We start from the raw sequence: 26,157 nt of genomic DNA, 5'->3' as shown, positions 1-26,157 counted from the left end.
TGCATATCCCTGCTCTAGGTTGTTAGAAAAAAAAATATATATTTATATATATTTTTTTTTTCTAACAGCCTAGAGAATAAAATGGCGGTCGTTGCAATACTTTCTGTCACACCGTATTTGCGCAGCGGTCTTACAAGCGCACTCTTTTAGGAAAAAAATACACTATATACTAACAATAACAATATATATTAATACTAACAATATACTAAATTAAAAAATAAGACAACAGTAAAGTTAGCCCAACTTTTTTTTTTTTTTTTATATTGTGAAAGATAATGTTAGGCCAAGTAAATTGATACCCAACATGTCACGCTTTAAAATTGCGCCTGCTCGTGGAATGGCAACAAACATTTACCCTTAATCTCCATAGGCGACATTTAAAAAAATTCTACAGGTTGCATGTTTTGAGTTGGAGGTCTAGGGCTACAATTATTGCTCTAACGATCGCGGCGATACCTCACATGTGTGGTTTGAACACAGTTTTCATATGCGGGCGCTGCTCACGTATGTGTTCGTGAGGTCGACGGGGCGTGTTTAAAATGATAATTTTTGTTTTCTTATTTAACTTTATTTTTCCCTTGTTCTTTTAAAAAAAAAAATTGTCACTTTTATTCTTATTACAAGGAATGTAAACATCCCTTGAAATAGATAAAAAGCATTACAGGACCTCTTAATGAGATCTGGGGTCAAAAAGACCTCAGATCTCATATTTACACTAAAATGCAATACAAAAATAATTGTCATTTGAAAAAAATAAAAATGTCTCTTCAAGAGCTATGGGCGGAAATTACATTTTGACATCGCTTCCGCCCTGCATTGGTATGGAGACGGTTGGGGGCCATCTTCCCCTCAGTTGTTTCCATACCTAACAGGACCCGATCGCCTCCGCCGCTTCCGACGGCTTCGGTAAGCAGTGGAGGGCATCGGGGCGCGGCAGGAGGGGGAGGGGCCCTCTCACTGCTGATAAAAGTGGTCTTGCGGCAAATCTGCCGCAGAGACCACTTTTATCTGAAAGCGAACCGCCCGCTGAAGTAGAGGATACTGGGGTTATGGCAGCTAGCTGCTGCCATAACGATACACCTCTTCAAAGTACCGACGTATAACAACGGCGGGCAGTCCCTAAGTGGTTAATAATGTTTATTTGGAAACTTCAGTGTCCTAACAGCAAGTGCAAAATATTGATCACCAGTGTAATGATTATTTAAAAGTTTGTGTTGCTTTTCTACTTTTTTCCTGGTGGTACTGTGTTCTCATAATGCCATTTCATATTTGTCTCCCCTCTAGTAGTGGATCAGTCAGCATCCTCGCTGGACATGGCTGTGACTAGGAATAGGACATTTTTTCTGGACCAGAGTGGTGTTTATGAAGTTTAGGCTGGACCTATGCAAATAAGACCATCTTCGGGGATTGTTGGTAGTGAATGGCTTCTGGGGTGTTGACATCGCTGTCTGCATCTCTGGCGCAAGTGTGAGGCCTGCTTTTCCTAAAGATGGAATGATGTGGACGTTAGTCTCTTCTGGGTATTCAAGGGGTATGTTTTGCTCCCAAAAGAAATTTGGTGTTCCATAGGTTATTGGAAAATAAACATCCTCTTTAAGGGTCTATTCACACCCAAGTATGGTGGACTGAATTGTCTCCTATGTGCCCAGTTCACACCCGTGCATTGTGCTGGTGTTTGGGCCTTGTGCACTGAAAAAAGCATGGCCGGCTGTATTTTTTTTTGTGTGCAATACGATCCACTGCTTCGCACCCCATGGCAGCCAATAGAACTTAACCCTTTCATGACTAAGCCTATTTTTGAAATTTGGTGTTTACAAGTTAAAATCCGTATTTTTTGCTAGAAAATTACTTAGAACCCCCAAACATTATATATATTTTTTTAGCAGAGAATCTAGAGAATAAAATGGCGATTGTTGCAATATTTTTTATCACACGGTATTTGTGCAGCGGTGTTTTAAACGCAAATTTTTGGAAAAGTGACACTTTCATGAATTAAAAAAAATCCAAACAGTAAAGTTACCCCAATTTTTTTGTATAATGTGAAAGATGATGTTACGCCGAGTAAATAGATACCAAACATGTCACCCTTTATAATTGCACGCACTCGTGGAATGGCGACGAACTACAGTACCTTTGAATTTCCATAGGCGACGCTTTAAAAATTTTTTACGGTTACCAGGTTTGAGCTACAGAGGAGGTCTAGGGCTAGAATTATTGCTCTCGCTCTGACGATCGCGGCGATACCTCACATGTGTGGTTTGAACACCGTTTACATATGCGGGCGCGACTTCCGTATGCGTTTTTTTCGCTGCGCGAGCTCGCGGGGACAGGGGCACTTTAAAAAAATTTTTTTTTTTTTTTAATTTATTTTATTTATTTTTGTAATTTATAAATTGTGTTTAAAATTTTTTTTTTTTTTTTTCTTTTTTTTTTTACTTTTATTGCTGTCACAAGCAATGTAAACATCCCTTGTGACAGTAATATGTGGTGACAGGTATGCTTTATGCAGGGATCGGGGGTCTAAAAGACCCCCATCCCTCCTTTACACTTCAAAGTATTCAGATCGCCGAAAACGGCGATTCTGAATACTGTGTACTTTTTAAATTCGGCGCCATTGGCAGCCGAGTAAACGGGAAGTGACGTCATGACGTCGCTTCCGCGTTTACAACAAGAAGGCTGGAACGAAGCCGCTCGCAGCTTCGTTCCAGCCCGCCCCCAGCCGCCGAAGGCAGCCGAACGGACACCGGGCCTCCCGATCGCACGGGAGGCCCGGTAACAGTGGCGGGAGGGGGGGGGGGATGTCCCCTCCCGCTTCTCCAGTATAACAGCCGAGCGGCTTTTAGCCGCATCGGTTGTTATACACGGGTAGCCGATCGCCCGCTGTAAACAACGGTACCGGGATGATGCCTGCAGCTGCGGGCATCATCCCGGTATAACCCCGGAAAGCCGAGTACGCATATCTGCGTAGGTCGGCGGGAAGGGGTTAATGAAATGGCAAAATGACACTGGGGTTTATTTACTAAAGGCAAATCCACTTTGCACTACAAGTGCACTTGGAAGTGCAGTCACTGTAGATCTGAGGGGGACATGGAAGGAAAATAAAAAACTGCATTTTTGCTTGTACATGATTGGATGATAAAATCAGCAGAGCTTACTCTCATTTCAGATCTTCCCCCTCAGATCTAAAGCAACTGCACTTCCAAGTGCACTTGCATTGCAAAGTGGATTTGCCTTTAGTAAGTCGACCCCAATGTGACATTTTAGTAAAGTTTGTTTTAAAAAAAAGTTAACAGTATTATGCGCCGTGATCGGCACTGCAGTTATCCAGCCATATTGCATCCCATACAGCGCAGCGGATGGTGTGAATGGACCCTTAGGCTAGGTTCACACTGCTGCGATCTGATTTTGATCCAATTGTCAGTGTGTTTATGCTGAGTTGCATTGATGTGAACGGGCACCATTAAAAACAATGTGATTTCCATTGTCATGCTATTCTGTGCAAGTTGAGTTGCATCTGAAATCATACTAGTGCGAACGAAGCCTTAAGCTAGGTTCACACCTATGCAGGTTGCGATTGATGCATTTTGCATTTATTGGCACTTTTTTTTTTATTTAATTTTATTTATTTATTTTTTAATACATTTTGTGTTTTTGGAGGTGTCTGTTATGTGTGAGAAACCTTCAAAAATGCAGCGGAAACGCATAAAATAAAACAGTTCTATGCGCTGCAGTGCAGTTCAGATGCAAATCCCAAGGGAACACGTCTGAAACGCGATGAGCGAGCGCCCCCTTCCTTCTGAACTATACCAGGCCACATGCCCTGAACTGGGGGAGGAGGGGAGAGAGAAGATAAGGGCCTCTTCCCCCACAACCCTGGCCGGTGGATGTGGGGGTCTGCAGGCAGGGGGCTTATGAGAGCAGATGAGTCATTCATTAAGGATGCAGCGCCTGCTCCTCAACCAGTAAATGTAACAGACGCCGGTGGCTGCCGACTCCAAAAATTCACATGTGAACCGCATCTAAATAGCTATACAGCTGCTTATGAAATTTCGCAGTGAAAACTGAGGGGAAATTTACACTGGACGTTTGTGAACCTAGCCTAATACTTTATAAGCAGTTAATGCGAGCACTTTTCCTTCCTTTTGGAATAAATGTTTTTTTTTTTTAACAAGAAGTAAGTTTATTGCAAGCCAAATGTTCACATGTCAATTCACAGCATAATGTATAGGTACATAAAATTAGCACGATTACATACATAGGGCTGCAACTAACGATTATTTTCATGATCGATTAGTTGGCCGATTATTGTTTCGATTAATCGGTTAATAACCTTAAAAAAAAAAAAAAGTGTGGTGTATAATTTAGTTAATATGTAAAGTTTTTAAAAAAGGCAATTTATTCTTAAATATTTCTATGCAGTGGTAAATATAAATAACCAACTATATGGTTAGGGAGCAAAATATCGAATCCACTCTAAGAAAAATAGGAGGAGATATACTGTATATACTATCAAAGGGTGAATCTGGTAAATATCAGACTCGGATCACATTTTTTTTATTTAAAAAAAACAAATGTCTTCCTTCAAAAAAAAAAAAAATTGTAATTTTAAGAATGTTCGTTCAATTTTCTAATCGTTAGTGGGGTAAAATCGACTTTCATTTTCAACCATAGTGACGGGAAAATTTGGAAATAATAGAAAGTTTCTTGGTGAAAGGAATTTTCAGACAGTGTGTGTGGTTTTCGTTCAGAAATTTACATTCGTTTTAAAAACAGAATGTTAAAAAAAGTGAAAATTTCAACATTTAAGAACATTCTTTCATTCAGCGAAGAAAGTTTTTTTTGTCTGAATATTCTCGTCTGAAAATTGATCAGTGTGGCCAGCACAAGGCTCGGTACACACCTATGCAGTTTGCTTTTGATCTGTTTCTGCAGTGCTTTTTGCTGTGCGTTGTGATTTTGCTGCGATTTGCATTTTTTTGGGGGACAATTTGTCGTTGAGCAGATTAAAAAAAACACAAATTGCTGCAAAAACACATTACATGCTCTTCTGCAGCTTCTCCGTTGAAGTATGTTAAACCATAAAAGCACCGTTTTGCGGTAAAGTCCTTGACCCTTTCCAAATACGCAGCGGCTGAAAAAAGCATAGATGTGAACGTGTCCCATAGGAAACCATGTAAATGAACTGTAGTGCATTTCTGCACCAAAAAACACATAGATGTGAACCAGGTCTAAGATGTTTAGTAATATAATGAGGTCAAAAAAACTAAAATGAGCCCTTTATAGTACAAAAAAAAAAGCAGATAATCACTAATGTAAGGGGTTCCTTTTTTTTTTTTTTTTTTTTTTTTTACTGTAGAACTGTGAAAGTAATATTTACAGTAGCGATTTGCTCTTTTTGTACTATAAAGGACTCATTTTAGCTTTTTTTTTTTAACCACATTATGTTACCGGCCGATTATTCGATTATGAAAATAGTAATCGATTAATTTCATAATCGATAAGTTGTCGATTAATCGATTAGTTGTTTCAGCCCTATACATACACGTTATCTACAGGTGACTGTATTGCCAATAACTACCAATCTACAGCGGATTCAGATATTCCATTCAGTAGAACATTACCAGGAGAACTCTCTCACCCGAACCAGTGAGTTCTAAATAGTCATATTGAAAGGGTTGTTCCCAGGGAAAGGGGAAACAGAAGGGAGGCAGGGGAGGGAGGGGATGTGAACCAGTCTAAACTGGGTATAGAGGATATTGGAGGGGGGGGTGGAAGAAAAGGGAAAAGAAGGGATCAACCCTGAACACCGCAGGTCTTTAGCCCACCTAGCCTAGGATCCAAACTAAGGGTCAGCTTCTGGGCTAGGTGGAGAGGTGTCCAACGGCAGGGATCCCCAGGAGTCTATCCATGAGGACCATATTTTCTCGAATATACTCAGACAGTTCCTGTTAATATGTTATCTTATATAATGGTAGTACCGTGTTCAGAGTGGATCTCCATTTGGTGATGGTGGGCGGTGTGCTTGATTTCCATTTCTGCATAATTTCCCTACGGGCATAATAGGTAGAATATGCTATAAACAGTTTCATATATTTCCCAATACCAGGGTCTGCAATCACATTTAATAGCATGGCGGCCCAATGGAACAGAAGTTCCAGCCGCCTGATTAACATCCGCCAGGAATTGTTCCCAAAACTCTTGCAATAGGGGACACGACCATGTCATGTGTATGAGAATAAATGTTTTACATAAACGCTGAACATTGTAAGCATTTTTACATAAACGCTGAACATTGTAAGCATTTTTACATAAACACTGAACATTGTAAGCATTTTTACATAAACACTGAACATTGTAACCATTTAACATTGTAAGTGTTAAATGGTTTTTCTCAGTCCTTAACTACTACATCTGCAGGGCACAACATCTAGGAATTGAGAAGCTGCAATATAATGTGTGCTTTTAGGTTTAATACTGCTTCAGTTATATATTTTTTTTATTATAGAGGGAGATAACAATGAGATCACTTTACAAACAACAATACAAATATATTTTATAAACAAAAACTATAAATTCAAATTACATAGAATAATCTGCAAACAATAATAAACATTAATGAAAATAATAAATTGATCTATCAAATTATTATAATCTTCGGATAACTACAACCATAGATATATGTATGGTTGGGGGTGTAGTGGTTGGACTCTAGGGGGTGCTAGACATCTCTGACGTGATGGGTCCCAGGATATTGTCAGTGCTGTTAGAGATGGGCGGGGTGGCCATGGAGAAGGAGTTGGAAGCCGGTAGGTAGGCTGGCGGAGGTGTTGTAGTATGGCAGGGTGACCCAGCCCTCTACTTCCAGCCACTCCCCAGAAGAACCACCTTTGGGCTGAGCGGCCATGCGGAGAACACCACTCTGACTGGTGGCACTCTCCGCCAGTGGGCAGCGGGGACTGGACGAGGAGAGCGCCTCCGCCAAGCAGGGGGAGATGACATAGGCCTCAGGACAGGCCACGGAAGGAAGGGGGGGAACGTTCCCTCTTGCTGCCTGTAAAAGCGATCCAGTAGTGGCTACTTTGCCACTCTGATAGCTTTTACCAGAGAGCAAACCGTTGGCTCTAAACCCTGCTGCTTGCCTGCAGCAGGGCTAAGTGTAAAAAAAAAAAACACATCTAGCTTGGCGCCCGGAACTGCATGTCCCAGGCGTCGGGCGATAGGAAATGAACATCCCTGTAGTATAATCGCATCTGGGTACAGAGTTTGACAAACTGCACTACTTATCAAACTCCCCTGTTGCTTTCAGTGAGAAAGCTGACAGGCTTGGTGAGGCATACTGACAGTAGAGCCATCGCGGGCCAGACAAGGGCAACCAAAGGGCCGCAATTTGCCCAGGTCTAATTTAGTGTTGTGTTTTTTTTTTTTTTTTGTTTTTGTTTTTTTTACTGAAAATATGAGTTTGATAAACGTTCTAATGTGTGAACTTAAAAATTGCAACTATCGCCATTCTTTTCTCTGGGCTCTCTACTTTCATAAAACTTTTTTAAACCTGTTCAAAGAAAATGTAGAAACAGCTCTGGCAGTGAAAGGGGTGAAGCTTAGGTTAGGCTATTCTTTACATAGTTACATTGATCCAGCTTGGACCAATGTAAGTATGTACAGTGGGTATATAAAAGAATTGCCCTCTTTTAAAATTACATTTTGTTGCTTGCAGCCTGAAATTAAAATTGTTTGTTTTATCCAGCTGTATTTATTCAACTTATAACATGCAAATGAAAGAGAGAACACCAAAAACAGAATCACTAAGTTGGAAAAGGATCACCCCCCTCCTAAACATGACTTGTAAACTAAGGCAGGTGTAGCTACAGGCAGTCCCCGAGTTACGAACGACTCCTACTTACGAACAGACCTCAGTGCTGGTCGCTTGTGCTCCACGCTGGACTTGGATACCTCCAAGCAGCTATCTTGTAGTGCCGGACACATCCCACGCTGCAGTACTACGTGTACTGCATGGCCAGAAGAGCCCCAGATAACATAAATGCATGCCCGGAACATCCCTGCACAGGCTGAAGTTACACTTAAAAATGCACTGTTCCGACTTACACACAAATTCCACTTAAGAACAAACCTACAGTCCCTATTGTGTTTGTAACTCGGGGACTGCCTGTAATCACCTTCTCAACGGCACCAAAAGCATTTGACTTTAAACTGTGGAATTTTGATTAGCTCAGCATGAAAAGAGCTTTCCTGGAGCATTTTAGTCCCTTGTAGTGCAACAGAAGCAAATAACTATGGGTGGCAAGGCACTATCAAAAGATCTCCGGGATAAAGTTGTGGACAGGCACAAGTCAGGAGATGGATGCAGAAAAATTCAAAGGCTTTATCAATGCCCAAAAGCACAGTGCAGTCTATTACGAAGTGGAAGGTATTTGGTACTACATAGACCCTCCCTGGATCAGGACGTCACTCCAAACTGGATGAAAGAGCCAGGAGGACACTGGTCAGAGAGGCTTCCAAGAGGCCTACAGCAACTCTGAAGCAGTTGCATAGTCTGGTTGAAAAAGACACAAGTCTGTCTAGCTCAACCAATAAAAGGGAGGGGAAGAAAAAAATACAATTATATATTCACAATCCTTATACCCACAGTTGATCCAGAGGAAGGCAAAAAAAAACAAAACAAAACTGCAAAGCATGACCCAATTTGCTCCAGCAAGGGAAAAAATTCCTTCCTGATCCCCCGAGAGGTGCAATGGGTCAACTTTACCTATAAATGTTAGTGCCCAGTTATATTATGTACATTTAGGAAAGAATCCAGGCCTTTTGCTTTAAAAAAAAAAAAAAAAAAAAAAAATCTACTGAGCTGGCCAGGACCAGCTCTTGAGGGAGTCTATTGCACATTTTCACAGCTCTTACTGTGAAAAAACCCTTCAATATATGGAGATTAAATCTCTCTTCTTCTAGAGTGCCCCCTTGTCCTCCTGTGATGACCCTAAAGTGAATAACTCGACACCAATTTCACTATATGGACCACTCATGTATTTATACACGTTGATCATATCCCCTCTTATTCTCTTCTCCAGAGAAAATAAATTCAGTTCTCATCTTTCCTCATGGCTGCACTCCTCAATGCCTCTCATCAGTTTGGTTTTCGTCATGTGCACTTTTTCCAGTTCACTGATATCCTTTTTGTGAACTGGTGCCCAAAACTGAACTGCAGGAATTTGACAGAGTGGTCATTGTGTGCATGTGACAACAATATCACAAATTCTCCACAAATAAGGCTTGTATGAAAGGGTTGCAAGAAAAAAGCCACTCCAAGAAAGGCCACATGCAGTCGCAACTGAGCTTTGCCCGAATGCACCTTGAAGATTCCTAGGCCACATGGGAAAAAAGGTGTTATGATCAGATGAAACGAAAATAATTTGGCCTCAACATCAAACGATTGGTGGAAATTCACTACAGCTCACCATCCAAAATACATCCTTCCTACATTAAAGCATGATGGTGGTAATATCCTGCTATGGGGGTGTTTCTCTGCAGCAGGGACTGGAGCACTTGTCAGGATAGAAGGAAAAGTGGATGGGGCAAAATACCGTCAAATTCTTGGGGAAAATCTGCTGCCCTCTGCCAGGAAGTTGTCAATAGGAATAAGGTTTACCTTCCAATGGGACAATGACCCAAAGCACACAGCAAAAATGACCACACAGTGGTTGAAGGAGAAATAGGGGGAATGCCCATGCATGCCCTATTCAGAGCACAGACTTGAACCCCATTAAAATTCTGTAGAATGACTTGAAGACTGCAGTCCACAAACTGTTGCAATTAAATTTAACTAAACTGGAGCAGTTCTGCAAAGAAGAGTGGGCAAATCTTTTTAAGTCTAGATGTGCAAAGTTAGTAGAGACATCCCAACAGACTAAATTCTGTAATTAAAGTAAAAGGTGATTCAATAAAATACTGACACAAGGGGGTGATCCCTTTTCCAACTCAGTGATTCTGTTGAATGTTTTAAAAAAATATTCTTGTACAAAGGTTTTTATTAAGCATAAAAATCGTCAAGAAAAATACAAAAAACAATGGTGAGCACACCAAGTAAACACATCTGCAATAAGATTGCGAATATATAACAAGCATAACAATATTAGACATAACAAATCTTACACGGTCTTGAGGTTCAGGAGCGTTTGCATGAGGTCTGCGGATTTTATGACTATATCAACCTCTTGAATCGTTGCAAGGGGTGCTTAAGATTAGAAAAATACCTATTACAGATTGGATAGACTATGGATGTTTAGTGTCTTAATGAAAAAGACCATATGGCGCTGAGTAACAATTTTTCATGTCTTTAGAACGGTTGCTCATCAGTTGTCCAACCTGACAATGGTTGGTCTGTAAATCAGAGAAATCGCGAGAAAAAATATAAGAAGGGAAATTCAAAAGAGGAAAGGCCAAGGAGAGAGGAAAGAAGATAGTGTAGCAGAGGAGAGAGAAGAAAAAGAGGGTGGAGAGAGAGGGGGGAGGGGGGGGGGGTCCCCGTTAAAAAAAATATTCTGACATGTTAGTTTTTATATCTTTCATTTGGATGTTTTAAGTTTCACTGAGTAAATGCAGCTGGATGAAACAAAAGCTGTGTCTGTCTTCATTTCAGGCTGCAAAGCAACAAAATGTGATTACTTTAAAGGGGGGTGATTCTTTTCTATACCCACTGTATGTGTCAAACCTGTGGGTTACCTGTGGAATCTGGAAATAACTGTAGTAGGCACCACTACTACGGTGCTTGCCACTCGCTTCCCATTCCTATGACGTCACTGCCTCTCTGCCTTGTCCAATCAGAGAATGCTTTGCGTTCAATGAGAGAATGCAGTGTTCTCTTAATGGTGCCCTTACCATGTGAGTTGCCTCCAGTGTTCAAAATGCAGCTGTTCAGCACAGGACTCAGAAACTAGTGGAGATTACAGCAGTAACCCTGCCTACTACAGTGATTTCCCACTTTGTAAAGTCTTGTTTAAAAAAAAAAAAAAAAAAAAAATGTTATACTTACCTCTTCTGTGCAGTTGGTTTTGCACAGAGCAGCCTGGATTCTCCTTTTCTCAGAAGCCTCTTTGCTGCTCCTCTCATTGAGTGCCCCCATAGAGCTTCCTATGGGGGCATCCAAGCCAAGTCACAGCTCTGTGTCCATTCAGATACGGAGCCCTGGCCCCGCCCCCTACCCTGATTGGCTGACTGACTTTGGATGACAACCGCAGGAGCCAGTGGTGTCGCTGCTATGTCTCAGCAAATCAGGAGAGTCCCGGATGGTTTAGACATTTGTGGACATCGCTGGAGAGAGATGGGGCTCAGGTAAGTGTTTAGGGGGTGCTGGGGAGGCTGCTACACACAAGGTTTTTTTTTTTTTTTAATCTTAATGCATAGAATGCATTAAGATAAACCTGCCTTTACAACATTTTTAAACTGGCTGTATCACCAGGAAAAAAAAAAAGAGCCTGACCAAGAAGACTAGTGCAGCCACCACATCTAAGAATTGGTAGTTTGCAATATGATTGTGATGGGGTTTTATACTGTGTTAAGGTGGGAAAAATAGGCTTAACCTCTTGTCTATAAATGTCCTGGTAGGTCAAGGGGTTAAAGCAAGCACACTGCTGTTGCTTTGCTGCAGCCATGATCTCGGTTTTCTTTTTTCAGTTATCCTGTAAAAGTGATCCAGGAGGGTATAAGAGCCGTCCAATCACTTTTACAGTGCATTGAGGAGGAATTTCAAACAAAAGGTACGATTTTCAGGGTAATTGTCATTACTACTTTTTTTTCTATAATCCAGTAGTTTTTCTTTGAGTTCAGTTACACCTTAGTGATTATAAAGCTTCAGGTTTATTTATGAAAAAACACGCTATAGTTACCTGCTCTGTGCAATGGCTTTGAACAGAGCAACCTGGCTCCTTATCTTCTCCATGTGCCACCATAGAAAGCCACTTCCTATGGTGGCACACATGCAGGCTTGATGCCGCTCGTTTATCACTGGATTTTTTTTTTTTTTTGGCAGGAGCCAATGAATGGCTCCCTCGGCTCTTACTGAGTCCAGTGAGGAGGGAGAGAGAACAGGCTGCTGTTGGGCGTAGCATTGGATCAAAATCAGGCTCAGGTAAGTAAGCCGCACGTGAGGTTTTTTTTAGCTTAAACGGGAGTCCGGCGACCAATCTTCTTTTTTTTTTTTTTTTTTTTTTGTCATTGAGACACTTTGCTGACCCCAAAATAATACTCAGTTTGGGTGTAATATTTTCGCCTCTGTCTGGTTTTGTATTGAAGAATAACTTAAAAAATGTGATGCTGGCTGTTTCCATCTTGCTTGTGGGCATGTGAAGCCCACAAGCATTGATTTCCTGGATGTGGTGAATGCTGTTCATTCACAGCTTGTTCACACGTATGATCATTGTTTCCCGCACTGAATCTTGGGAATCCTGACACTAAGCTCCCAGGAGACAGTGCGGCGCCGGGGAAAGGCAATAAACACGCCTACTCCCATGGGAGGAGAGACAGGAAGTGCCACAATAAAGTACAATATAAAGGTAATTACAGTGATAAAAAAATTTTCGTGCGGCATTTGAACATCTATGCAATTAACTGAAGGGGGTAAGAATAAGTTAAAAATTTGAGTGGAACCCCGCTTTAATGCAGAGAATGCATTAAAGGGGTTGTAAAATCTCATGGTTTTTCACCGTAGTGTATTCTATGCATTACGGTAAAAAACCTTCTGTGCTTTCATTGGCTCCCACTGCTGTCAATCAAATCCAGTGACACAATAGCCGTGGGTGGGGCCTGCTGTCTGAGTCAATGGACGCAGCAGCGGGACACGTGAGAGCGCCCGCACTGGTGCCCCATAGAAAGTGGCTCTCCGTGGGGACACCCGATGAGGAGCCAAGAGCGTGCTGCCATGGCATCCCAGAAGAGGAGGATCGGGGCTACTCTGTGCGAAATCCTTGCACAGAGCAGGTAATCGCTTTAAAGTGGATGTAAACCCAATTCATGAAATTTGAGCTGGGCACATATATCTGCAGAGTTTTCTTATCTCTCTTCAAAGCACTGTCCAGTAGCAGTCTCCTGCTTAGTTTGTTTATCAGCATAACTCCTGACAAGTTGTCCGAGATGGGAGCCTAAAGTTTGTGTCGGGGAGGGAGCTATAAATTAGCACAAAGCTGAACTAGTCACAGGCAAGCTCTGCATGTGTGGGGAGGGGGTATGTGAAAATCCTAACAGGACGTGCACTTTCTAAACAGTATATAAAGATGAAGACAGCAGATATACATGTAAAACTTGTGTAGGGAGATTTGTTTAATCTCTGTGTATCATCTGAGGCTGTTCACTTCATTGGGTATATGTGAGGGTTAACATCCACTTTAAGGTAAAAAAAAAAATCTTTAGTCTTTATAACCACTTTAAGAAATTATTGCTTGTATGATAATTAAACAGAAAATTCCAGTTTTACAGATTGATATTAAAGCCAGTGTGTCTCTATAAAAGGTATTTCATAAAATTAAGATATATAAATGAACATTCATTTTGTAGGACTGGTGTCTATATCTAAGCTCTGCATTTGTACTTCTTGGTATTGTTCTGATCCTCTTGATGGAAAAAGCAGGCCCCCCATGATGTAAGCATTGAGGTGCTTCATGGTGGCAAGAACTTGCTACTTCAGCTCAGGGGTTTGGGGGCAAAAGGGTAATGAAAGTGAAGGCTGATTACCTTTTTGAGGTGCATCAACATACAGTAACTCACTTTAACTTGCGTTAAGGCAGCCCATTTGTTAGACTGCGGTTGCACCACAACAGATAAAAACGCATGTGTTTTTAAGCAAAGCAGTGCACTGTGTCCTGGTGCAGTGTGTCAAACGGCTCTGCTATGCATTGTTGGTGATGCCATTCCCAATGATTGGGATACAATGAATGTAATGCTTATATGGCAGATGTGTTGTGGGAATGCGCGTTCCTACAAGTGTGACTGCGCCCTATTCTTTAATCCTTTTACTGCTTATGTTGGCAGCTGCGGGGTATATATACACTAGGCTGCTACAGCTGGCAGTGTGCATATCTTTCACAATCCAACTGCTTTCTGATGAAAGTGATTAGGAGGCTGTACAGACTCTCAATTTCTTTCTCTGACCCCTGAAAGTGGGGCCCCCACCATCCTTCCCTGGCTCTGCTGTCTTACCTGCATAAAACCCCCAAAGTGACATGTAAAATACCACTTCTGGTTTCAGATGTTTCTTTCCATGGATGCTGTCGCCAGGAAAATAGGCTAATGGAGTGTATCTGAAGAACAGATGAGACATCAGACCCCTGATGTCTCATTAAAAATAATCCATCACAAAGACCTTGTCCCCTTCATGATGTATAGTTGTTTTGTGGAAAATGGTTAAAAAAATAAATTACCAGTTGGGACATCAACAGACTAAAATGGTGCTTGTGCTATACATTACATATCGTTGCACCTTCTGAAGTGAGAGCAATAATTCTAGGCCCGTTATTCACTGTTAACGCTAAAGTGATGACCTGTAGGGGCTTTTTGTCGCCTATGGAATATTTAGGGTACCAAAATTCTGTTGTTTTTTTCCGGGTACACGCAATGTTAAAGCTTGACATGTGTAATTGTATCTATTTACCTGGTGCAGCCTCATCTTTTGTATTTTACCAAAATGGGTAATAATTGCACTTGTGTGCCATGAAGGAGTGTATTGTTACTGAACATTTGCGATTTTATTAACCCACTGCGCTAATATTGTGTTGTGTAATAAAAAAAAAAAAAGCTGGAACTACAGCCATTTTATTCTCCAGGGTACCTGCTTTCAGAAAATGTTTGGGTTGGGGGTTAACTAATCTTAAATGGGCTCCTGCTGGATTTTGCTTCTAATCCCCTTGTGGATGGACATGTTATGGTTACACAACCTATCACATTGCTAAAAATCTTTTTATATGGACTATCAACTGAAGGACTTGTGAATAAGATTGTGGAACAAATCATTTGAGTTTCCATTATTTCTTATGGGGAAATTCGTTTTGATATACAAGTGCTTTGGATTACAAGCATGCTTCCGGAACGAATTATGCTCACAATCCAATTTTTTACTGTAGTTTGGACCAGCTTGGTCCAATTAACTATTTTAAAGCTCACTGAAACCCGAAGTTCTGCTTTGAAGTGAAGCATTTGGCAATTTGAAACAAATGTACTGCCTAAGGACTCATTTACACGTACAGTTGTGCTCATAAGTTTACATTGCCTGGCAGAATTTGATTTCTTAGCCATTTTCAGAGAATATGAATAACAAACTTTTCTTTCAGTCATGGTTAGTGTTTGGCTGAAGCCATTTTATTATCAATCAACTGTGCTTACTCGTTTTAAATCATGGCAACAAACTACCCAAATGACCCTGATCAAAAGTTTACATACCCCAGTTCTTAAAACCGTGTATTACCCCTTTAACATTAATGACAGCTTGAAGTCTTTTGTGGATTAGGCTCTTTATCTTCTCAGATGGTAAAGCTGCCCATTCCTCTTGGCAAAAACCCTCCAGTTCCTGTAAATTCTTGGGCTGTCTTGCATGAACTGCATGTTTGAGATCTCCCCAGAGTGGCTCAATGATATAGAGGTCAAGAGACTGAGATGGCCACTCCAGAACCTTCACCTTATTCTGCTGTAGCCAATGACAGGTCGACTTGGCCTTGTGTTTGGGATCATTGTCATGTTGGAATGTCCAAGTATGTCCCATGCGCAGCTTCCTGGCTGATGAATGCAAATGTTCCTCCAGTATTTTTTGATAACATACTACATTCATCTTGCCAACAATTTTGACCAAATTTCCTGTGCCTTTTGTAGCTCACACATCCCCAGAACATCAGCGATCCACCTCCGTACCTTTCATCATAGACCTTGTTAACTCCTCTCCAAATGTAGCGTTTATGGTTGTGGCCAAAAAGCTCAATTTTGGTCTTGTCACTCCAAATGACTGTGCCAGAAGATTTGAGGCTTGTCTCTGTGTTGTTTGGCGTATTGTAAGTGGGATACTTTGTGGCATTTGCGTAGTAATGGCTTTCTTCTGCCGACAAGACCATGCAGCCCATCTTTTTTTTTTTTAAGTGCCTCCTTATTGTGCATCTTGAAAGAGCCACACCGTGTTTTCAGAGTCCTGTATTTCACCTAAAGTTATTTGTGGGTTTTTCTTTGCATCCCGAACAATTTTCCTGGCAGTTGTGGCTGAAATTTTAGTTGGTCTACCTGACCGTGGTATGGTTTCAGCAGAACCCCTCATTTTCCACTTCTGCTGATTGGCATTCTCAATTCCTTGGATATCTTTTTGTATACCTTTCCTGTTTTATACAGTTCAACTACCTTTTTCCCGCAGATCCTTTGACAATTCTTTTGCTTTCCCCGTCAATCAGAATCCAGAAAAGTCAGTGCAAGATGCAAGGGTCTGTCAGGAGTCAAACTCATTGACCTTTTATAGACACGCACACTAATTACAAGCAAACCGATCACAGGTGTGGATGGTTACCTTTTTAATAGCCATTCAAACCCCTTTTTGTCAACTTGCGTGCATGTTATCAGGCCAAAATCACCAGGATATGTAAACGTTTGAGCAGGGTCACTTGGGTAGTTTCTGTTGCCATTATGATTTAAAAAGAGTAAACCCAGTTCTTTGATAATATATGGCTTCAGCCAAACACTAACCATGTGTGAAAAATGTTTGTTTTTCATATCCTCTGAAAAATGGCCAAGAACTCTAAATTCTGCCAGGGTATGTAAACTTATGAGCACAACCTCGTCACAAGTTGAGCCTCTTCCTTCCCCTGCTGTCGGGCCAGTAAGAGCAATTTGCGCATGTGCAGTGGGGACCCGGCTGTGAAGCCGCAAGGCTTCACTTGCAGGGTTCACTTATCGGCAACAGCACCCGACAGCCGATGTGAACATCGGCTGGGGTGCTGACATCGCTGTACTCCAGGACCGGTAAGTGTCCTAATCTTAAAAGTCAGCGGTTACAGTATGTGTAGCTGCTGACTTTGAATTTTTGAAAGGGGAGGCGGAAAACGTCACTTTTAAAACGGTTGTATACCCACACATCAAGAAAAAAACAAAACCCTGCAAGGCAAAGGCATAATGAGCTAGTATGCACCGCATACTAGCTCATTATAAAATACCTTAGATCGAAGCCCTCATATCGCAGCCCGGTCCACGCCGAGGGAGCTGACATCTTGCTCTCTGCGTTTCTAGGTTCGCGGCTCCAGCGCTGTGAGTGGCCGGGCCCGCCATGTAACTCCCGCACATGCGCGCGGAAGTCTTCTTCCTGGCAAGGTCCGGCAGCTTCTGCCGGACCTTCAGCCGGGCATTTAGAGCGCATGCGCCGCTGACATCAGCTGCTTCATGCAAAGGGAATATCTCCTAAACCATACAGGTTTAGGAGAGAATAATTTTTACCTACAGGTAAGCCTTATAGGCTTACCTGTAGGTAAAAATCACAAATTGGGGTATACAACTACTTTAACCACTTGCCATCCAGGCCAATTCTGACATTTATCTCCAACATGTAAAATGCATAATTTTTCTGATACATGCTTTAAAAAAAAAAAAAAAAAAAATGAGTTAGCCCAATTTTTTTGCATAATGTGCAAAAAAAATGTTGACTATATTTTTGGTAGAGAATGCATACGAAAAGCAGTCAGAGTGGGTAAGGCTCATTCAAATGGCGAATAATCCCATCCACCACACAGCCGCTGGCAGATGCGAGTGCATCCACCTCAGAGCTGTGTGCAGACAGCCCACAGAAGTAGATTTACACACAGTGGCTGCATGGACACAGTTGCATTTCAAAGTTTGACTGGCAGGCAGGAGCAGGTGCGTGGATTTGAATGCAGAGATTGTGCGTTCAGACATGTGCTCCTGCCCGCGTGTCAAACTTTGATATGCAATTGTGCATCCATTTCTGTGGGCCGTCTGCATGCCGTTCCAAGGTGGATGCATATGCACGCATCTTCCAGCAGCTCTGCATGATGGACGGGATTGTTCACCTGTCTGAAAGCCCTTAGAAAGGTACACTGTGTTTTACATGATTACATTGATGGGCTGTAGCTCACAGAATACTCATTTGCACATAGATATAGCTATCTATATCTATCGGGTAAAATAAGTATTGAACACGTCACCTTTTTTCTAGGTAAATACATTTTTAAAGGTGCTATTGACTTTAAAATGAACCACTTCCCGCCTGGCCTATAGCAGATTGACGGCCGGAAAGTTTTTCTGTTATCCTGACTGGGTGTCATGATGTACAGCAGGATAACATGCCGGTGCGCACCCACGGCGTGTCAGTCTGACATGCCGCATCTCCGATCATGGTAAGGAGCCTCTGACAGAGGCTTCTTACCATGTGATCAGCTGTGATCATCTCGTGAACCAGGAAGTGCCAGTAAACGGCATTCCTCGGTTCGCTCTCCCTGTCAGAGGGGGGTCTGTGCTGATAATCAGCACAGCCCCCATCGGATGTGCCAGTCAGTAAACGGCATTCCTCGGTTCGCTCTCCCTGTCAGAGGGGGGTCTGTGCTGATAATCAGCACAGCCCCCATCGGATGTGCCAGTCAGTGCCCCCTCAAAGTCTCAGAGCCCACCACAGTGCCAATCAGTACCCAGCAGTAACACCTGTCAATACCTCATCAGTGCCATCTATTTGTGTCCATCGGTGCCGCCTATCGGTGCCGATCAATTCTACATATCGGTGCCCATCGGTGAAGGAGAAAACAAAATTTTATGACAAACCCCAGAGGTGATCAAATACCACCAAAAGAAAGCTCCATATGTGGGAAGAAAATGATAAAAATTCAGTTTGGGTACAGTGTTGTATGACCGCATAATTGTCATTCAAAGTGCGACAGCGCTGAAAATTGTCCGGGGGGGGAGATTGCCTGGTATTGAAGTGGTTAAACCACATGTTGGTAACAACCTATTCAATCCATACATACAAAGAAACCAAAACAAATCGTTTCAGAAATTAAATTATATGTAAAAAAAAAAAAGAATGACAGAAAAAGTATTGAACACATGAAGAAAGGGAGGTGCAAAAAGGCATAGAAAGCCAGGACACTAGCTGAAATCTAGCAGTATTTAGCAATCTGCCCCTTGTCCGTGCAAATTTAATATCAGCTGGTTCAGTCTCAACTGATGGCCTATAAAAAGGTGTCTCGTTACAAAGGTGTCGCATAAGAAACCTCTCATGGTGGGCAAAAGCAAAGAGCTCTCAAGACCTTTGCAACCTTATTGTTGCAAAACATACTGATGGCATTGGTTACAGAAGGATTTTTAAACTTCGGAACGTTCCAGTGAGCACTGTGGGGTCATTATCCGGAAGTGGAAAGAAACATAATTTCAGAAACCGACCACAGCCAGGTACTCCTTGCAAGATTTCTGACAGAGGAGTGAAATTATCAGAAGTTAGTTGTCCAAGAGCCAAGGACCACTTGAGAGCTTCAGAAACCAGACCTGAATTAGCAGGTACAATTGTTTCAAAGAAAATAGGAAATGCACTCAACCACCATGGCTTGTACGCACACCCAAGAAAAAAACATGTTGAAGCTCATTTACAGTTTGCTGCCAAACATTTAGACAAGCCTGTGAAATACTGGGTGAATATAGTCTGGTCAGATGAGACCAAAATTGAACTCTTTGGATGCCAAAATACACCATGTTTGGAGGTCAAATGGCACTGCACATCACCCCAAAAACGCCCCCATACCAACAGTGAAGTTTGGAGGCTGAATGGAAAAATGTACCAAGACATTCTTTATAAAAATCTGCCATCTACCAGGTTGATTAAGATGAAACAAGGGTGTAGATTTCAGCAAGACCATGATCCCAAACAAAGCCTATAAAACTCTCAATTGGTTTCAAAGAGAGAATAAAGCTGCTAGAATTGCCCAGCCAACCACCTGACTTGAATCTAATAGAAAATTTAAGGAAAGAACTAAAGATCAGAGTTCATAGAAGAGGCCCACAGAACCTTCAAGATTTTAAGACTCTGGAGGAATGGGCCAAAATCACACCTGAGCAATGCGTGCGACTAGTTTCTCCATACAGGAAGGCGTCTTGAAGCTGTCATTGCCAACAAAGGCCATTCCATTTTATTACACCTATCTTCATTTCTGGACATATTTATTTTGGTTTCTTTGTATGAATTGCATGGGTTGTTACTAGCGTGGTAAAAATTTCATGTTAATAGCACCTTTTAAGGCCCCTTTCACACAGGCGCCTCTGTTCTGCTGGAGCCGCTTGCTCAGCGGGGGATTGCTCCGCTGAGCAGGTGAATGACAGATCCGTCTCCGCTTACTGAGCGGAGATGGACAGCGTCCCGCTCTCCTCTATGGGGAGATTGGATGAAAATAGACCGCTTGTCCATTTTTTTTTCATTCGATCAGCCAGACAGAAATTGGGACCACCATCCATCTGGTTTTGGTGGAGAGGATCGGATAGCAGCGGGTGTCAGTGGACATGTCACCTCTGACATCTGCCACTTCATAGAGGTAAATGGAGTGTCCGATCAGGTCGGCCTGAAAAACTGACAGGTGGACCTGATCGGGACAGCCCATGTGAAAGGGGCCTTAGAAATATATATTTACCTAGAACAATAGTGACATGTTCAATACTTATTTTGCTTGCTGTGTGTGGATGGATAGAGATGGTCTCAAAAAAATGAACACTTTTTAATCAGAGTATAGCATCAAGTCAATTAATCTCCTGGGATATTGATATGGTCAGCTAAGTAGCAGAGGGGGTTTGGTAATCAGTTTCTGCTTTTGGTGTTTATGAAATGAACAGGCGCACTAGATGGGCAACAATGAGACTACCTCCAAAACTGGAATGGTTTTACAGGTAGAGGCCACTGACTTTTTTTTCTCTACTCATCTTTTCTGACTGTTTTTCACTAGTTTAGCAATTTTAGTCAGTGTCACTACTGGAAGCATTAGGTGATACCTGGACCCTATAGAGCAGTGATGGGAACCTTGGCACCCCAGATGTTTTGGAACTACATTTCCCATGAAGCTCAACTACACTGCAGAGTGCATGAGCATCATGGGAAATGAGAACATCAGAATTGGCAGGTCCACCACTGGTGCCCCTTGTTTTTCAGATGCGAGTAGGGTCACCCTGAGCACATGTGACAGATGTGAAAGGATCTGGCAAAGCCGTGGAGAACGTTATGCTGCCTGTAACATTGTTCAGCATGACTGGTTGGGTGGTGGGTTAGTGATGGTCTGGGGAAGCATATCCATGGAAGGGATGCATAGACCTCTACAGGCTGGACAATGGCTGGTTCAGCGGGTCCTGGGTTCCTCCTGGTGCACCACAATGCCCATGCTCATGTGGCAAGCGTATGCAGCCAGTTCATTGAGGATGACGAAATTGATCCCGTTGAATGGCCCCCACACTCGCCTGACCTAAATCCAATAGAACATCTCTGGGACGTTGTTTCGATCCATCTGACGCCGCCAGTTTGCACCTCAGTCTGTTCAGGAGCTCAGTGATGCCCTGGTCCAGATCTGGGAGAAAATGCTCCAAGACACCATCTGTCATCTCATTAGGAGCATACCCTGATGTTGTCAGGCATGCATACAAGCACGTAGGGGCCATACAAACTGAGTACTGTTTTTGAGTTGCTGCATTGAGATTTTAGCAAAATGGACTAGCCTGCTGCATCATTTTTTCACTTTGATTTTCAGGGTGTCTTTGAATTCAGCCCTCTGTAGGTTGAATTTCATTTCCATCAAACAATGTGTTGTCCTTTTTATACCTAACACATTACCCAGTCCATATCCGTATAGATATCAAGCATATTTTTTTTCCATTTGAGATCTGATGTGTTTTCAAAGTGTTCCTTTATTTTTTTTTGAGCGCTGTGTTTGTATGTGTGTGTAAAAAATATAAATATATATATCTCACACACACACACATACCCCCCCCCATTCTTTCTATGCAGAGAAGCTGAAGCCGACAGCTGTCAAGAAAAACAGGCAGTCTGCCAAGTATCACAACATTCCTCAGCAGTGGAACTAACTACAAACGTTTTGTCCTTTAGATCAAAGGAATGAACTTCTGTGTGTAAATGAGGGAAGTTTAACCACTTAAAGACTAAACCTTTTTCTGACATTTGTTGGTTTCAAATTTGAAATCCTTATTTTTTTGCTAGAAAATTACTTGGTACCCTCAAACATTGCTTTTAATGCCAGTGTGAACAGGTCCGTAAACACGTTTGATGTCTCCCCTGTGCTGTGATGAATCTAGTGCAGATCACAGTGCATTAAGATTGTTTCCCGACCATGCTGGCCGGGGAAAGTGAAAATGTGACCTAGAAGTGATATCCTACATGTCACTTTTGGGTTAGCAATAAGGAGGAGAGAGCAGATGCATGTCAACTCGGCTCCCTCCCTTCTACCCGGTGGGACCCGGTGGTCCTGGGCCCGCAGATGGGTAAGCAGAACCCAGGGTACATAGTGGGGGAGGGAGTTGAAGCAATTCAGCACAGAGGTGCCCGGACTGTTTCCATCTGACAGGCAGAATTTGGCTTGTCAAATACACACACTCCCAGTCGCTGCAGCCGCCATCGGCAACAAAAGGATTATTGTTCTGGTAATGTGTCAGAAGGCAGTATATATGGGACTTAAACGAGGACCTGCAGTCTGCTCACATTTGTAATAAAAACATCTTTGCCATTCTGAAGCTTCCCTCTACCCACTTTGCATATTTTATATATGCTGATTCTGTACTTGCCAAATATGCTGCAGAAATCTCCCTCCACTAAGTCTGGTGCAGCCATTTTAACTGTGGGCAGCTGAAGCGGCTGCCTGTTTACTTCCTGGATTTACACACACACAGGCACACCTCCAGCCCTGCAGCTCTCCTTGGCCCTCTTATGACTCATCCTCCCTCCCTTCCTGGAGAGAGCACTGTGCATGATGTCATAAGCCCAGACTTTTTAGCAGACAAACAGGAAGTGGGCTGAATAAGGTATTTACTGGCAAAAAAAGTTTTACTATCCAAAGTTATAACAACAAGGGCAGAAGATTTAATAGATGGAAAGTTGAAAAAATGACTGAAGGTCCGCTTTAACAGACTTAAGACCTGTCAATTAAAATATACCTATTAGGATTTACATTTAAATCGCAAACCTATTTTCCCAGTTTGAGGGACAAAGAATCTTAAAGCTTTTGGTTTTACTGCAGCTTACAGAAAGCTTGGACACTGGCAAACAGTAGGAGGCATTATATCCTGAGCTATCCGTATGCCGCATTCTTTTTGCTAGGAGTGTGGACAACATCAAAGGTCAGGTCTCTGCTTTATTTTTGTATTTATTTTTTTTTTTCTCTTTCAGAGACTATTGACTTCCCACTCTGATTAGGATCTTTGTGTGGGGGTTCTTGCATGTGGTCCTCCCAGTCCAATTCTTTTTTGACATCATTGGATTCAAATCTCATTCTTTTGGCACTTTGGAAGCTTGATTAGGATAGTTTCTGGCCTGCAGCATTTGAATGAGCAGTCAAGATCTACAGTTCACCAACAGAAAACTTTCCTCCATTGGTTGGGTGTAAGCTATCTTTAAGCCACTACTTCCTTCAGTACATTTTGATTCCTTTTTGTCATCCCAGATGGGCCTAGAAAGGGCGTACTGGCTTCTCATTTCAACATCTCATAGGTAGCATCAACAGATCTTCGTTCAGGCTTATGGTCTTAGGTCTGATTCACGCCTATGCAGGTTGCAATTGATGCATATTCCAGGTGCATTTTACATTTTTCAATACACGTTTTTGATCCATTGACTTCTGTGGAACCAAAAACACAACCTGTTGGTCCCTGGCCCTTTCCATAAAATGCACAGATGTGAACATGACCCATAGGAAACATGAGAAATTAGGTATGGAGACAGTTCCCCCACACTGGTCTCCAAAAAGCAAGAGGATGGACTATCTCTGTACCAATTGGACAAGATACACATTAAGGGCCCTTTCACACTGGGGCGGTTTGCAGGCGCAATTGCGCTAATAGCGCCTGCAAACTGACCCGAAACAGCCGCTGCTGTCTCTCCAGTGTGAAAGCCCCACTGGAGCGGTGCGCTAGCAGGACGGGAAAAAGTCCTGCTAGCAGCATCTTCGGAGCGGAGTATACACTGCTCCTGCCCATTGAAATCAATGGGACAGTGCGGCTATACCGCCGGCAAAGCGCCTCTGCAGAGGTGCTTTGCGGTGGTTTTTAACCCTTTCTCTTTCTCGGCCACTAGCGGGGGGTAAAACCGACGGTAAAGCGCCGCTTACAATAGCGGTGCTTTACCGCCGACGCCGCCCCAGTGTGAAAGGGCCCTAAGTAAAATGAAAATATTTTACTTGTACAAAGAAAAAAGCAAGATGTCCAAATATAAATGGGTACAAAATTTCCAGTGTTCATGGCACAACAGTGCTTAAAATACAAAGGTGTCTATACATGTGTGTTTCTAATACTTAAAGTGGATGTAAACCTGAATTTTTTTTTTTTTTATGTCATATTGTAGAGTATAAGATTTCCTATCATTTGAGCCCAGTCTTGCCACAAAGAGTTAATCCAGCTCTGAGCAATCCTTTTATTCAGTAAGATAAAACTTGACAGAGAAAAACTTTGTCAAATCCTCCCCCTTGCTGTGAGTGACAGGTGATTTACATCTCGTGCACATAAGACATGCATTATTTTTTAATTCCCACCCCCACTCCATTCTTTAGCAGCTCTGCAAGGATTGGCTGTTCCACACCTCAGCATGATTTGGCATGCTGAAGTCATGTGGTTACTTTCCTGTTTTTTCACTGGATGTTAGAGATCATAGCAGAAGTTCAGTGTAAGAAATACACAGGAGAAAATGCATATTGACAAGGGGAGTGTAGAGGTGGGCTGGGAGTCTACTGACATCACGACTCCACCCACCGAGCTCCAGACAACAGACCCACCCACAGAATCTGCATTTTTTCGGGTCTCATAACAGACAGAGGGGAGACATTTGACAGGTAAAGATACATGCAGGAGGCATGTATATCCTTATAGATAACCCCTATGGCAGTAGATTAGAAAGGATGACATTGGGTTTACATCCACTTTAATGTGCTCCAAGAATGGAGATGAGGTATATTAGGTCCTCACAGGACATGTGCTCCACCTTTGTATTTTAAAGTGGTTGTAAACCCACTTTTTGGACCTCTACCTATAGGTAAGCCTAGAATAAGGCTTACCTATAGGTAGTGGAATTATCTCCTAAACGTGCGCCGTTTAGGAGATATTTCACTTGTAGTCCGCAAAAATTTCCAACGGCGCATGCGCGGGGAAGAAACAAAAGTGCCGTTTTAATCGCGGCTCCCGTGCGCTTGCGCGGGAGTGACGTCACACGGCTCTGGCGAATCGGAGCCGGAGTCTGCGGCCCCGAAGGAAGAGGGGCCAGAAGATGGACGCGCTGCCTACATAGGGGACATGGCTGGATTCTTTTGCAGGTAAGCGGCACATAATGGGCTAGCATGCGATGCATGCTAGCCTATTATGCTTTTCATTTGCAGGCTTTGCAGCGAGCAAAAGAGAAAGTAAAACCCATCAGGGTTTACTTCCTCTTTAACCACTTACAGATCGGAAGATTTGGCTGCCTAACCACTTAAATACAGGACATTTTCACCCCCTTCCTGCCTAGGCCAATTTTCAGCTTTCAGCACTAAAACCTTGAATGACAATCATGCAACGCTGTACCCAAATGAAATATTTATCTTTTCCCCCCCACAAATGGAGCTTTCTTATGGTGGTGTTGGATCACCTCTGAGGTTTATTTTTTGCGCTATAAACAAAAAAAGTCAATTTTGAAAAAAAACACTATTTTGTACTTTTTGCTATAAGAAATATCACCATTTTTTTTTCTCGGTTCAGGGCCGATATGTATTCTTCTACATATTTTTGGTAAAAAAAATTTGCAATACGTGTATATTGATTGGTTTGTGCAAAGGTTATAGTGCCTACAAAATAGGTTATTGATTTATGGCTTTTATTATTTATTTTTTTTACTAGTAATGGCGGTGATCTGCGATTTTTATCATGACTGTGACATTGCGGCAGACCGGACATTTTTTACACTATTTT

General features: G+C 42.3%; 1 protein-coding gene across 3 annotated transcripts in view; it reads left to right on the top strand.

Moving 5' to 3' along the window:
• PPM1A (protein phosphatase, Mg2+/Mn2+ dependent 1A) overlaps window positions 1-26,157 on the top strand; it is a 76,491-nt gene that overhangs the window by 6,590 nt on the left and 43,744 nt on the right. Inside the window, exon 1 of one of the 3 annotated variants that reach the window (XM_073610547.1) lies at window positions 12,060-12,136. The exons of the other annotated variants lie outside the window; for them this stretch is intronic. The gene's annotated coding sequence lies outside the window, so the exon portion shown is untranslated. Of the gene's footprint in view, window positions 1-12,059; window positions 12,137-26,157 lie in introns of those variants that run through there. 3 annotated transcript variants of the gene reach the window in all.

This window comes from Aquarana catesbeiana, linkage group LG13, assembly GCF_042186555.1.
Source record: "Aquarana catesbeiana isolate 2022-GZ linkage group LG13, ASM4218655v1, whole genome shotgun sequence".
Taxonomy (NCBI): domain Eukaryota; kingdom Metazoa; phylum Chordata; class Amphibia; order Anura; family Ranidae; genus Aquarana; species Aquarana catesbeiana.
This window is presented reverse-complemented; position numbering and strand designations above follow the sequence as displayed.